The following is a 10460-nucleotide window of genomic DNA, read 5'->3' on the forward strand; positions in this document are numbered from 1 at the left end:
CCGTCCCCTGCTGCTTTTCCCAGACCATTAGCAGGGAGCCAAAACAAAAATTGGCACCCCTATGGGATGCTGGCGTCGCAGGCAGCGGCTCTACCTGCGGCACCACAATGCCGCCCCCCACCCGATTCTGTGAATGGACCCATGTTAAGTCCCAAGCTCACCCCCGCATTGCACATCCTGGAACAGAACCCAAGAAGAACTTTCTGAAGGTTTTGAAGACTGGGCTGCGATCTCACCACACCCTGGCACTGCCAGGGTCACCGCAGAGCCCGGGGCCGGCTCCAAGCACGGTGAATCTTTGCAATCTGAATTCACCCAAAACCCACAGCCACGAGAGATGAGTCAGAAGTCGTAGTCAGAATCTACCAGTTTTCCCACAAAAAAAAAAAAAAAAAAAAAAAAAAAAAAAAAAGAGAGAGAAAGGTCAGCGCTAACCAGGGGATTTTTAAAAACAGACTTTAAGGCCCGCGCCGCGGCTCACTAGGCTAATCCTCCGCCTTGAGGCACCAGCACACAGGGTTCTAGTCCCGGTCGGGACACTGGATTCTGTCCCGGTTGCCCCTCTTCCAGGCCAGCTCTCTGCTGTGGCCAGGGAGTGCAGTGGAGGATGGCCCAAGTGCTTGGGCCCTGCACCCCATGGGAGACCAGGAGAAGCACCTGGCTCCTGCCTTCAGATCAGCGCGGTGCGCCGGCCACAACGCGCCAGCTGCGGCGGCCAGTGGAGGGTGAACCAATGGAAGGAAGACCTTTCTCTCTGTCTCTCTCTCTCTGTCTCTTTCTCTCACTGTCCACTCTGCCAAAAAAAAAAGACTTTACTTTTGAGGACTGGCTGTTCCCCTAGGTTCTGCCCCCAGTTTGCGCATCATTGACGTCTTACACAGTGCAGTGCATTGGCCAGCGTTCATGAGCAGTCCTGACACGCTGCTTTCAGCTAACGCTCATGACTCTCCCGGATTTCCTCGGTTTCGCCTGTTTTTTTCTGTGCCGGGATCTCACCCGGGAGACCTTGCTATGGTGAGTCCTGGCTGGGCCTTTCCTCACCCGTCCCCTGCTCTCCTGTGGCTGCCACAGCTTTGAGGAGTGCTGACAGGGTACTGGAGTGTGTCATGTGTCGCCTGTTTGTCTCATTAGTGCACTGGTTTTTTTTTTTATTGTTTTTGAAGGAAAATTCGCACAAAATGAACCATTTTTTTAAAGATTTATTGATTTGTTTGAAAGGCAGGGTTACAGGGAGAAAGAAAAAGAGATCTTCTATCCCCCAATTCACTCTCCAAATGGCTGCAACTCCAAAGCGAGGAGCCAGGAGCTTCCTCCAGGTCTCCCACGTAGGTGCAGGGCCCAAGCACTTGGACCATCTTCCACTGCTTTCCCAGGCACATTAGCAGGGAGCTGGATCAGAAGTGGAGCAGCCGGGACTCTAACCCATGTGGGATGCTGGCATTGCAGATGGTGGCCTACCCTGCCGCACCACCGTGCCAGCCACAGACGATGGGCGTTGATGTGTTTCTTTTAGCAGCTGTGTGGAGTGCTCTCACTGAATGCTTACACACACACACACACACACACCCGCGGAGTGCATGATCGCTGCCCTCGTTTTCCAGACTCAGCAGTGAGGTTCAGAGAAGCCGAGCAACTTCCCCGCCAGCACACAGCTTTCAGGCGGCGGAGCAGAGACGGCAGCAGAGCTGTGAGCTCCCCTCTGCCTGTCCCTCACCACATCTACCGCCCTGTCCCACCGAAAGGAGCACCGCCCGTGAGCTCCGTTGGCTTTTGCGGGGCAAACCATGAACAGGAAGGGAGTAGGGCTCTGTACATTTCCGTCTCCCTCGATCCGAAGCCTGATCCAGCCCTGTGAGTCCCCTTCTGTGTCAGAGCGAGACTCCCTTCCCCGCCTTCTAGCCACACACCACACACCTGTGCCTCTGCCCTCCGTGTGTCCATCCGCAGCCTCCCAGAGCGGCTGCCCTGGGGAAGAGGGACGGTGCTCTGTGTAACGGCTGTGCCTGCCCCTCCCCACCACGCCGAGGGCATGGATGCTGGGCAGCTCTGCCTGTCCCAGCAGCCTCTGCCCAGCATGAGAGTCCGGGGGCTGTGTCTCGAGTTGGGGGTGATGCTTGTTCCTACCCCCTGGGGTTAGCATGGCTTCGTGAAAGCAGCCGTGGAACCTGGGAATTGGAAGTAATAATTAAAAAAAGCCTGCAGCCTTAAGAGCACAGGTCTCCCTTACCCCAAGCCAATGAGCGCAGAGCAGAAGGGGAGCAGCGGCCGCCACCTGTGGGAGTCCAGTGCCAAGGCCACCATGGTCACCACGCACTGCAGGCCCCAGGCTGCCTCTCGCCTGAGACAGTGACGTACGCTCTGCTGGGACTCTGCCTCCTGTTTGCTGTGGATGTGGGTGACGCACCCCAACATCCACCCTGCCGAATCCTCAGAGCAGCCCTGGGGGCGTGGCACTGTCGGTGCACCCCCGGGAGGAGCCAACCAGCTGCTTCCAGTGGGCTTCTGGGGGATCCCAGCTTGCCGTGCCTCATTGATCTGTTTATTCATGCACTTAGCACTGTGAACACTTTATTCATCCGACACCGATTTATTGAGCTCCTGTTATAAGCCAGGGTGCTTTTGTGGGCACCACTCTAGGCACTGCCCTTGGCATTGTTCCAGAGCCGAGGGTGAGCCATTAAGGAAGACAGGCTGTAGGAAAGTGTAAAACAGCCTCTCTCCTAGAGACGCCAGACCGACTCGCACACAAGCCCGGGCTAAGACTGAAGAGCACTTTTCCCACATCTGCCTTTGAAAGAAACCAACCTAGAAGTGCAGACCGGGATGTGGGGTGGGAAGGGGCCCTTCCAGCCAGCCCCTGGTGCCCCGTATGTGAGGGGTCCAGCTCGCCCTCCACTGTGCGCACCATGGGGGCAGCCGTTCAAGGTGCTGGGTGCACAGGTGCACTTCTGGAAGTCTCCCGCATGGCCAGGACTGAGACACCAGATGTGAGCACCAGCGCCCCCACCCCCTGTAGCGACAGATGGCGCTCAGTGGTCCTGGTGTTGGCAATAGTTGTAAAAAAAAATCCCAGAATGAAAACATGAAAGTACGTGTAAGATAATCAGCTCAAGGTCAGGGTCTTATTCTAGCACTGCTGTCCGAGTCAGGTGTTGATGTCTTAGCCGATCTCCCCGGTCCTGGAACAACTCCCTGAGGGACAGGAGGGACATTGTGACGACAGCAAACGTCACCCCTCACTGTGTGCCCGCATCCACAACTCTGTGGGCATGGAGACGACCCCCAGGGTAGGAACCGCGGCTGCGCCCAGGTTAGAAAGGAGGCATCGGTGGCAGAGAGACGCTTTTCTCTTAAAAGATTTATTTATTTACTTGAAAGTCGGTTACACAGAGAGAGGAGAAGTGGCAGAGAGAGAGAGAGGGAGAGAGAGAGAGGTCTTCCATCCGCTGGTTCACTCCCCAGATGGCTGCAATGACCGGAGCTGCGCTGATCTGAAGGCAGGAGCCAGGAGCTTCCTCCGGGTCTCCCACGCAGGTGCAGGGGCCCAAGGACTTGGGTCACCCTCCACTGCTTTCCCAGCCACAGCAGAGAGCTGGATCGGAAGTGGAGCAGCTGGGAGTTGAACGAGCACCCAGATGGGATGCCGGCACTGCAGACGGCAGGCAGCATTACCTGCTACGCCACAGCGCCAGCCCCTGAGAGACAACTGTTAAATTGCGTAAGATCCCGGGCGAGCTCTGGGTTGTAAAGTGCAGGCGTTTATCCGCCTCAAGGACAGGAGAAGCATTTCACCCCAGCTTCGGGCCCTTGGTGAGATGCTCCGCTGTGCCCCAGTGCCCCGTGGGGTCCGGCCAAGCGTGGAGCGAAGAGAGAGATTTGGCAAGGTCACGGGTCGTCCTGACCTCGGAACTCACACGGTGGTGACTTTGCCCTACCTGTGCTTCCAAACTCCTCCATCTCTTGATGCTACAATTTGGATCTTTATTCTGCTTGACACATTGCAGCATCTTCGACAGATGGCTTCGCCCTCCCAGCCCTGGGAAATAGGACACAGTTGCTGGTCAGGTTGCCGCAGCAGGGTCCTCTCTGGATATCTGGAAGGCTGGGCAGTGTCTGGGGACAGTGATGGGGAGCGTGGGGTTCTGAATATCCCGAACCAAAGCAAAGAGAAGGAACTGGAATACCTGGGTGAACTCTTAGCGTCTATTTTTTTAAAGTTTTTTTTTTATTTATTTGAGAGGCAGCATTACCGACAGAGAGAGGAGGAGACAGAGAGAAAGGTCTTCCTTCCACTGGTTCACTTCCCAAGCAGCTGTACCAGCCAGAGCTGAGCCAACCCAGAGCCAGGATCCAGGAGCTTCCTCTGGGTCTCCCACGTGGGTGCAGGGGCCTAAGCACTTGGACCATCTTCCACTGCTTTCCCTGGTGCATGAGCAGGGAGCTGGATCAGAAGTGGAGCAGCCAAGACTCGAACCAGCGCCCAGATGGGATGCTGGTGTCACAGGCAGCCCCTAGCACCTGTTTTGCAGCTGACTTTGGGAGAAACAGTGATCGAGGTGATAGACTCACCGTGGGATTCTCCACTGATCACGGGTCAGAAGCCCCTGCACCCCCTCGCCACCGAGGGGCTTCCCCGAGGCTGCTGATTCAGGCGGCTTACTCTGACAGATTCGCGGAGAGCCCCTAAGCACTGGCTGTGTGCGAATCCCCCTGGCCTTGACTAAGAACTGCACCCTGGGAGGGAGGTGCAGGGACCCGTGCTGGGCATAGTGGGTGAGGCCACCACCTGCCATATGGGTGCCGGTTCGAGTCCCTGCTGCTCTACTTCCGATCCAGCTCCCAGCTAATGGCCTGGGAAGGCAGGGGAGGACGGCCCAAGTGCTTGTGCCCCTGACCCATGTAAGCCCCAAGCTCCTGGCTTAGGCCTGGACCAGCCCCAGCCGTTGTGGCCATTTTGGAGAGTGATCACACCCTGCAAAACCTAACCTAACCCGCAAGTGGGTTGTCAGAGCTGACGTGCCCAAGGCCTGATTCTTTTTAAAACAACAAAATGGAGACTGTCAGTCTTGTGTAAATAAGCGTAGTGTCTGGGGATAAAGCTGAGCCAGAGATGCGTGAGCCCATGGTGTTTGTAGGAGAGAATGAAGGCCAGCACCACGGCTCACCAGGCTAATCCTCCGCCTGTGGCACCAGCACCCTGGGTTCTAGTCCCGGTCGGGGCACTGGATTCTGTCCTGGTTGCTCCTCTTCCAGTCCAGCTCTCTGCTGTGGCCCGGGAGTACAGTGGAGGATGGCCCAGGTGCTTGGATCCTGCACCCGCATGGGAGACCAGGAGGAAGCACCTGGCTCCTGGCTTCAGATGGGCGCAGCGTGCCAGCCATAGCGGCCATTTGGGGGGTGAACCAACGGAAAAGGAAGACCTTTCTCTCTCTCACTGTCTAATTCTGCCTATAAAAAAAAAAGAGAGAAGAGAATGAGAGAGAATGCTGGGAGATTTGTCCTTCATGCAAATCCCAACTCTGCAATAAAACGAAGGCACTGGGACAGCGTCTTAAGCTGTGACTGCGTTGCAGCAAGGGTCGTGCTCAGATGGCACCATCTGACAGCAAGAATTCATTTCTCAGGCTGCAATTCATAACTTTCCCAACCTAATCCCTCTTGAAAGTGGACGACTCATTTGCCCAGCTATGGGAGTGTCGCAGCTGATGGCTCGCGGCTGAGATGTCCCCCGGACTGGTTCACCACCAGAGACACCCACCTGGCCAGAGATCAAACCTCCTTGCTGAGGCCGGCGCCGCGGCTCACTAGGCTAATCCTCCGCCTAGCGGCGCCGGCACACCGGGTTCTAGTCCCGGTCGGGGCGCCGGATTCTGTCCCAGTTGCCCCTCTTCCAGGCCAGCTCTCTGCTGTGGCCCGAGAGTGCAGTGGAGGATGGCCCAGGTGCTTGGGCCCTGCACCCCATGGGAGACCAGGAAAAGCACCTGGCTCCTGGCTCCTGCCATCGGATCAGCGCGGTGCGCCGGTCGCATCGCGCTGGCCGCGGCGGCCATTGGAGGGTGAACCAACGGCAAAGGAAGACCTTTCTCTCTGTCTCTCTCTCTCACTGTCCACTCTGCCTGTCAAAAAAAAACAATAAATAAATAAATAAATAAATAAACCTCCTTGCTGGCAGCCACACCCCAAGATTGTCAGGGGCCTTCCCTCCGCGTACAACAACATAGGGGCCCTCCCCGCCGTAGAACTCCCATGGGAACTAATCGCTCTGTGCCAATGGCTTGCGCCCCAGCAGGCTCCAGTCCTAATGACACCTGTTCAGCAGGTGCCAGTCCCCAGAGCAGTCCCCAGGAACGCCCTGCACCCAGATCTCCTGCTCAGAGGCTGCTCCCTGGGGAGCCACAGTGTCCAACCCAAGAGACTCGCCGCCATCCTCAAGGGAGTGAGAGGAGATGTTGAAAGCAAGGATTCCGGGTCCGGCGCTACGGTACAGTGGGTTAACGCCCTGGCCTGAAGTGCCGGCCTCCCATATGGGCACCGGTTCTAGTCCCGGCTGCTCCTCTTCTGATCCATCTCTCTGCTGTGGCCTGGGAAAGTAGTAGAAGCCTTGGGCCCCTGCACCCACGTGGGAAACTGGAGGAAGCTCCTGGCTCCTGTCTTCGGATCAGTGCAACTCCGGCCATTATGGCCATCTGGGGAGTGAAACAGTGGATGGAAGACCTCTCTCTCTGCCTCTACCTCTCTCTGTACCTCTGTCTTCCAAATAAATAAAAAATCTTAAAAAAATAAATGTTTAAAAAAAAAGAAAGCAAGGATTCCAAGGACAGGACCTGGGGACTCCAAGGCTCAGTGATGTGGGGAATCAGAAGGCATCCAAGAGGTGAGAAGGAGTAGGTGGAGGGCAGAGAGGCAGGCGGACAACGGGGGAGCGCGGCGTCTGGGGACGTGTGCGGAACATCGACGTCAGATGCTGCTGGTCAGGAAAGGAAAGATGAACTCTGACCCTGGGATTCGACTGGGAGGTCGTTGTGATGCGGATGAGAGTGACCATCACTAGGGCACCACCTCGCGGCTTTCAGGATGTGCTCATTAACCGCAGCCGTGAGGAACGGGAGGGACGGGCATCTTATTCCACTTACAATCAGGGTTCTCCAGAGAAACAAAACCATTAGGATGTGTGTGTTTGTGTGTATTTGTTTGTTGTCTCTGAGGGATGCGCTCCTGCAGTTATGTAGGTTGGCCGGTCCAGCGTGGACAGGAGGGCCCTGGTGTGCTTCCAGCCTGGGTCTGCAGGCCGGAGGCGCAGGAGAAATGATGATGTCATCGCGGTCAGAGGTCCAGAGGTTGGCAGGCCTGAGACGCAGGAAGAGCCGGTATTTCAGTTCAAGCCCAAAGTCAGGAGGAAGCTGCCGTTCGGGCTCCAAGGCCTCAGACAGAAAATTCCCTGCCACTCACAGGAGGGTCGGCCTTTTGCGTCTGGTCAGGCCTCAACAGATTAGACGAGGAGAGGGAATCAGTCTTACTCGGGCTACCACGTCCAGTATAGCTCTCAGCCTGAAACACAGACATGCCCAGAGTTATGCTTGACCAAATGTCTGGGCACCCTGTGGCCCAGTCAAGTTGACACCCAAAATGAACGGTGAAACCGAGTGCCGAGAGGCAGCACGACTTAGCTGGCATTTGCAGGCCCTGGAAGAGGCAGAGCTGAGAACCCAGCACAGTTGATTGGAAGCCCCAGCACGTTTCATGCCATTGCACTGTGGTCAACAGGGGCCCCATTCCCGCAGGTGGTTTTGCCCCTAACATTCAATAAGCTGGAATCTGGCACAGTAGCAGGATTTCCATTTTATTTTGTTTTGGGGAAAACGTGTTCAAGAACCTGGAGCCTGTCTGTCCAACCTTAGAGCAACGTGGCGAAAGTGAGTGGATGAGTCCATGGGCAAACGCACAAAATCACTACCACCACAGAGATGCATCACCCCAAAATTACAGAAAAGGTTAGAGTTTGCCTCTAATTCTTTAAAGGGTTGCTGAGGGCTTCCCCTGCACAGGGTGGCTGTTTTCAAGACCAATAAGCGCTGGCACCGTCACAACCAGCGGGTTATTGCTGCCGCTTCCTGGTGATCTCGGCCACCCCTCGGGGTGGGTGCTGAGTGTGCAGTGCCACAGGCCCTGAGCGGCCTTGCAGCTCTTCCCACATCAACATCTGATGGTGTGTGGGCCTTTGGCTGGCTGTCAGTGATGCTGTGAGGCCTGATGGGTAGAGAGTAGCAGACATCTGAAGCCAGCCCCCAGAGCAAACCTGCACTTTTTTGTTTGGGATATGAGAGCCATGAGGCACAATGATGGGTCCCTCTCTGCACACCAAGGCCCCTTCCTGGATGACCTGTGTGGCTTCTGGACACAGTGACATCTGCCTGGCTCCTGGAGCTGAGCTGCTTCCTGGAGCCTAACCTCAGGGCACAAGAAGAATTTACCGGAGAAAGGAGAACGGATGTGGCTCAGTTTTATGTGACCGCCACACAAAGAAGTAGTGTTTGGGGGTGGATATTTAACCAAGCAGTTAAGATGCCTGCATCCAACCTCTGAGTGCCTGGGTTCAAATCCTGGCTCTGGTTCCTGACCCCAGCTTTGTTCTGATGCAGACCCTGGGAGGCAGCAAACGGCCCAAGTGGTTGGGTCCCTGCCTCTCACGTGGGAGACCTGGATTGAGCTCCGGGCCCTCCACTTTGGCCCCAGGCCAGCCCTGGCTAATGCAGGATTGGAACTGTCTGTCTCTCTTTCTTTCTCAAATAAAATAAAAATAAAATGTTTTTAAAAAGGAGTTATGTTGCAAAAAGACATATTGCATGATCTCACTTATATGTAGAAACTAAAAAAGTTGAACTCATGAAAGCAAAGAGTAGTTACCAGGGGCTGGTGGGGGCAGGGTACTGGGGAGATGTTGGTCGAAGGGCACAGAGTTAATTTTTATAAACATTTGATTCATTATTTATTTGAAAGATGGACGGCCGGATTAAGGACGCTCCCTCAGCTGGTTCCACCTCAAATGTCTACAGCAGCCGGCACTTGGCCAGATCAAAGCTGGGAACCAGGAACTCAGTCCAGAGCTCCCATGGGTGGCAGAAGCCTAAGTGCTGAAACCCACACTGCTGCTCCCCAGGGTGTGCCTTGGGAGGACCCAGGAGGCAGGAGCAGCGCCAGCACCCGAGCCCAGCTCTCTCATGTGGGGTGTGGGCATCTCGGGTGGTGTCTTGGCTGCTGTGCCAAATGCCTGCCCCAAAGGGCACAAATTTACACAGGAAGAATAAGTGCAGGTGGTTGTACAACTAATCTGTGGTTAACAATATAGTATATACTTGAGAACTGCCACGAGAGTTTGTGACACCACACACATGTTGATTAGCTTGAGTTAGCCGTACTTACAGACACACAGGCATCAAAGCGGTACCACTATAAATACATACGATGTGTATTTGTCCATTAAAAACAGAGCTATAGCTCTGTGGTCAGCCAGGGAGCAGCAACCCCCAGGGACTCTGTCAGAGCCAGCTGCGCCCTGGGACTAATGCCTCCTCAACGTTCCGGCCACAGAGCGAGAAAGCAATTGTGTGCGTGCACGCCACGTTCACCACCTGCCCGCGGGGTTCGTATGAGGGGGCCCAGAGCCCCCAGGAGCTGCCAACAGCAGGATTTACTACAACTGCCAGGCAGGTGGGGTGGGGGGGCCCCACCTGGCTCACACCCCCTCTCTCCACTAAGCTCCCCCGCCCCGCCAGCCTGCCAGCCGCCTGGCTTTGCTTTCCCCGAGGTGCCACAGCCGACCCCAAGCACTGAAGCCCTTGCGTTGCAGGAATTCTTGGCCTCCCTCCCGCTGGGTCTTCGAGCATCTGTTAGACACGCAGGAGGGGGGTAAGCGGAGATCAGCAGCCTCTACGGATCCGTAAGCCTCTGCAGGGCTCTCCTTCCAGGGAGGCTGCAGCCACACGGAATGCAACGTGATGTGTGGTCCCTGGGCCTCACTGTCCTGCGGGCTCCCGTTGTTAGATCGGAGAGGCGTCCCCAAACAGACAGAAGTTGTCCTCGTAGACTGACATGGAGACTCTGGTGAGGAAAGTCCTGCCAGGCAGCTGGCCCCTCTGACCCCTGGACACTCCCCTGACCCCCTCACGGATCCCCTCCTTCTCCCTGACCGTGGGAAATGCAGGCGGCTCTTGGGCCATGCCTGTGGCCCCACTCCCCAGCCAGCCACTCCCTCTCCTGGAGTCTCTAACTTCCTTCCTCCCTCCCTGTCATCAGCCTCCTCTCCACTTCAGATCCACCAGGGCCCATACGACCCTAAATCCAAGTTCAGGTCCCTGCCATCCACCTGCCCCTCACCGGGCACAACGTCTTCATCTGAAAAATAGACCAGGTCATGAACAGAGGCTTCTTAATGGTATCCCCTGCAACACAAGCACATGGAC

This window comes from Oryctolagus cuniculus, chromosome 5, assembly GCF_051225735.1.
Source record: "Oryctolagus cuniculus isolate XC-2025 breed Fujian yellow rabbit chromosome 5, ASM5122573v1, whole genome shotgun sequence".
NCBI lineage: Eukaryota > Metazoa > Chordata > Mammalia > Lagomorpha > Leporidae > Oryctolagus > Oryctolagus cuniculus.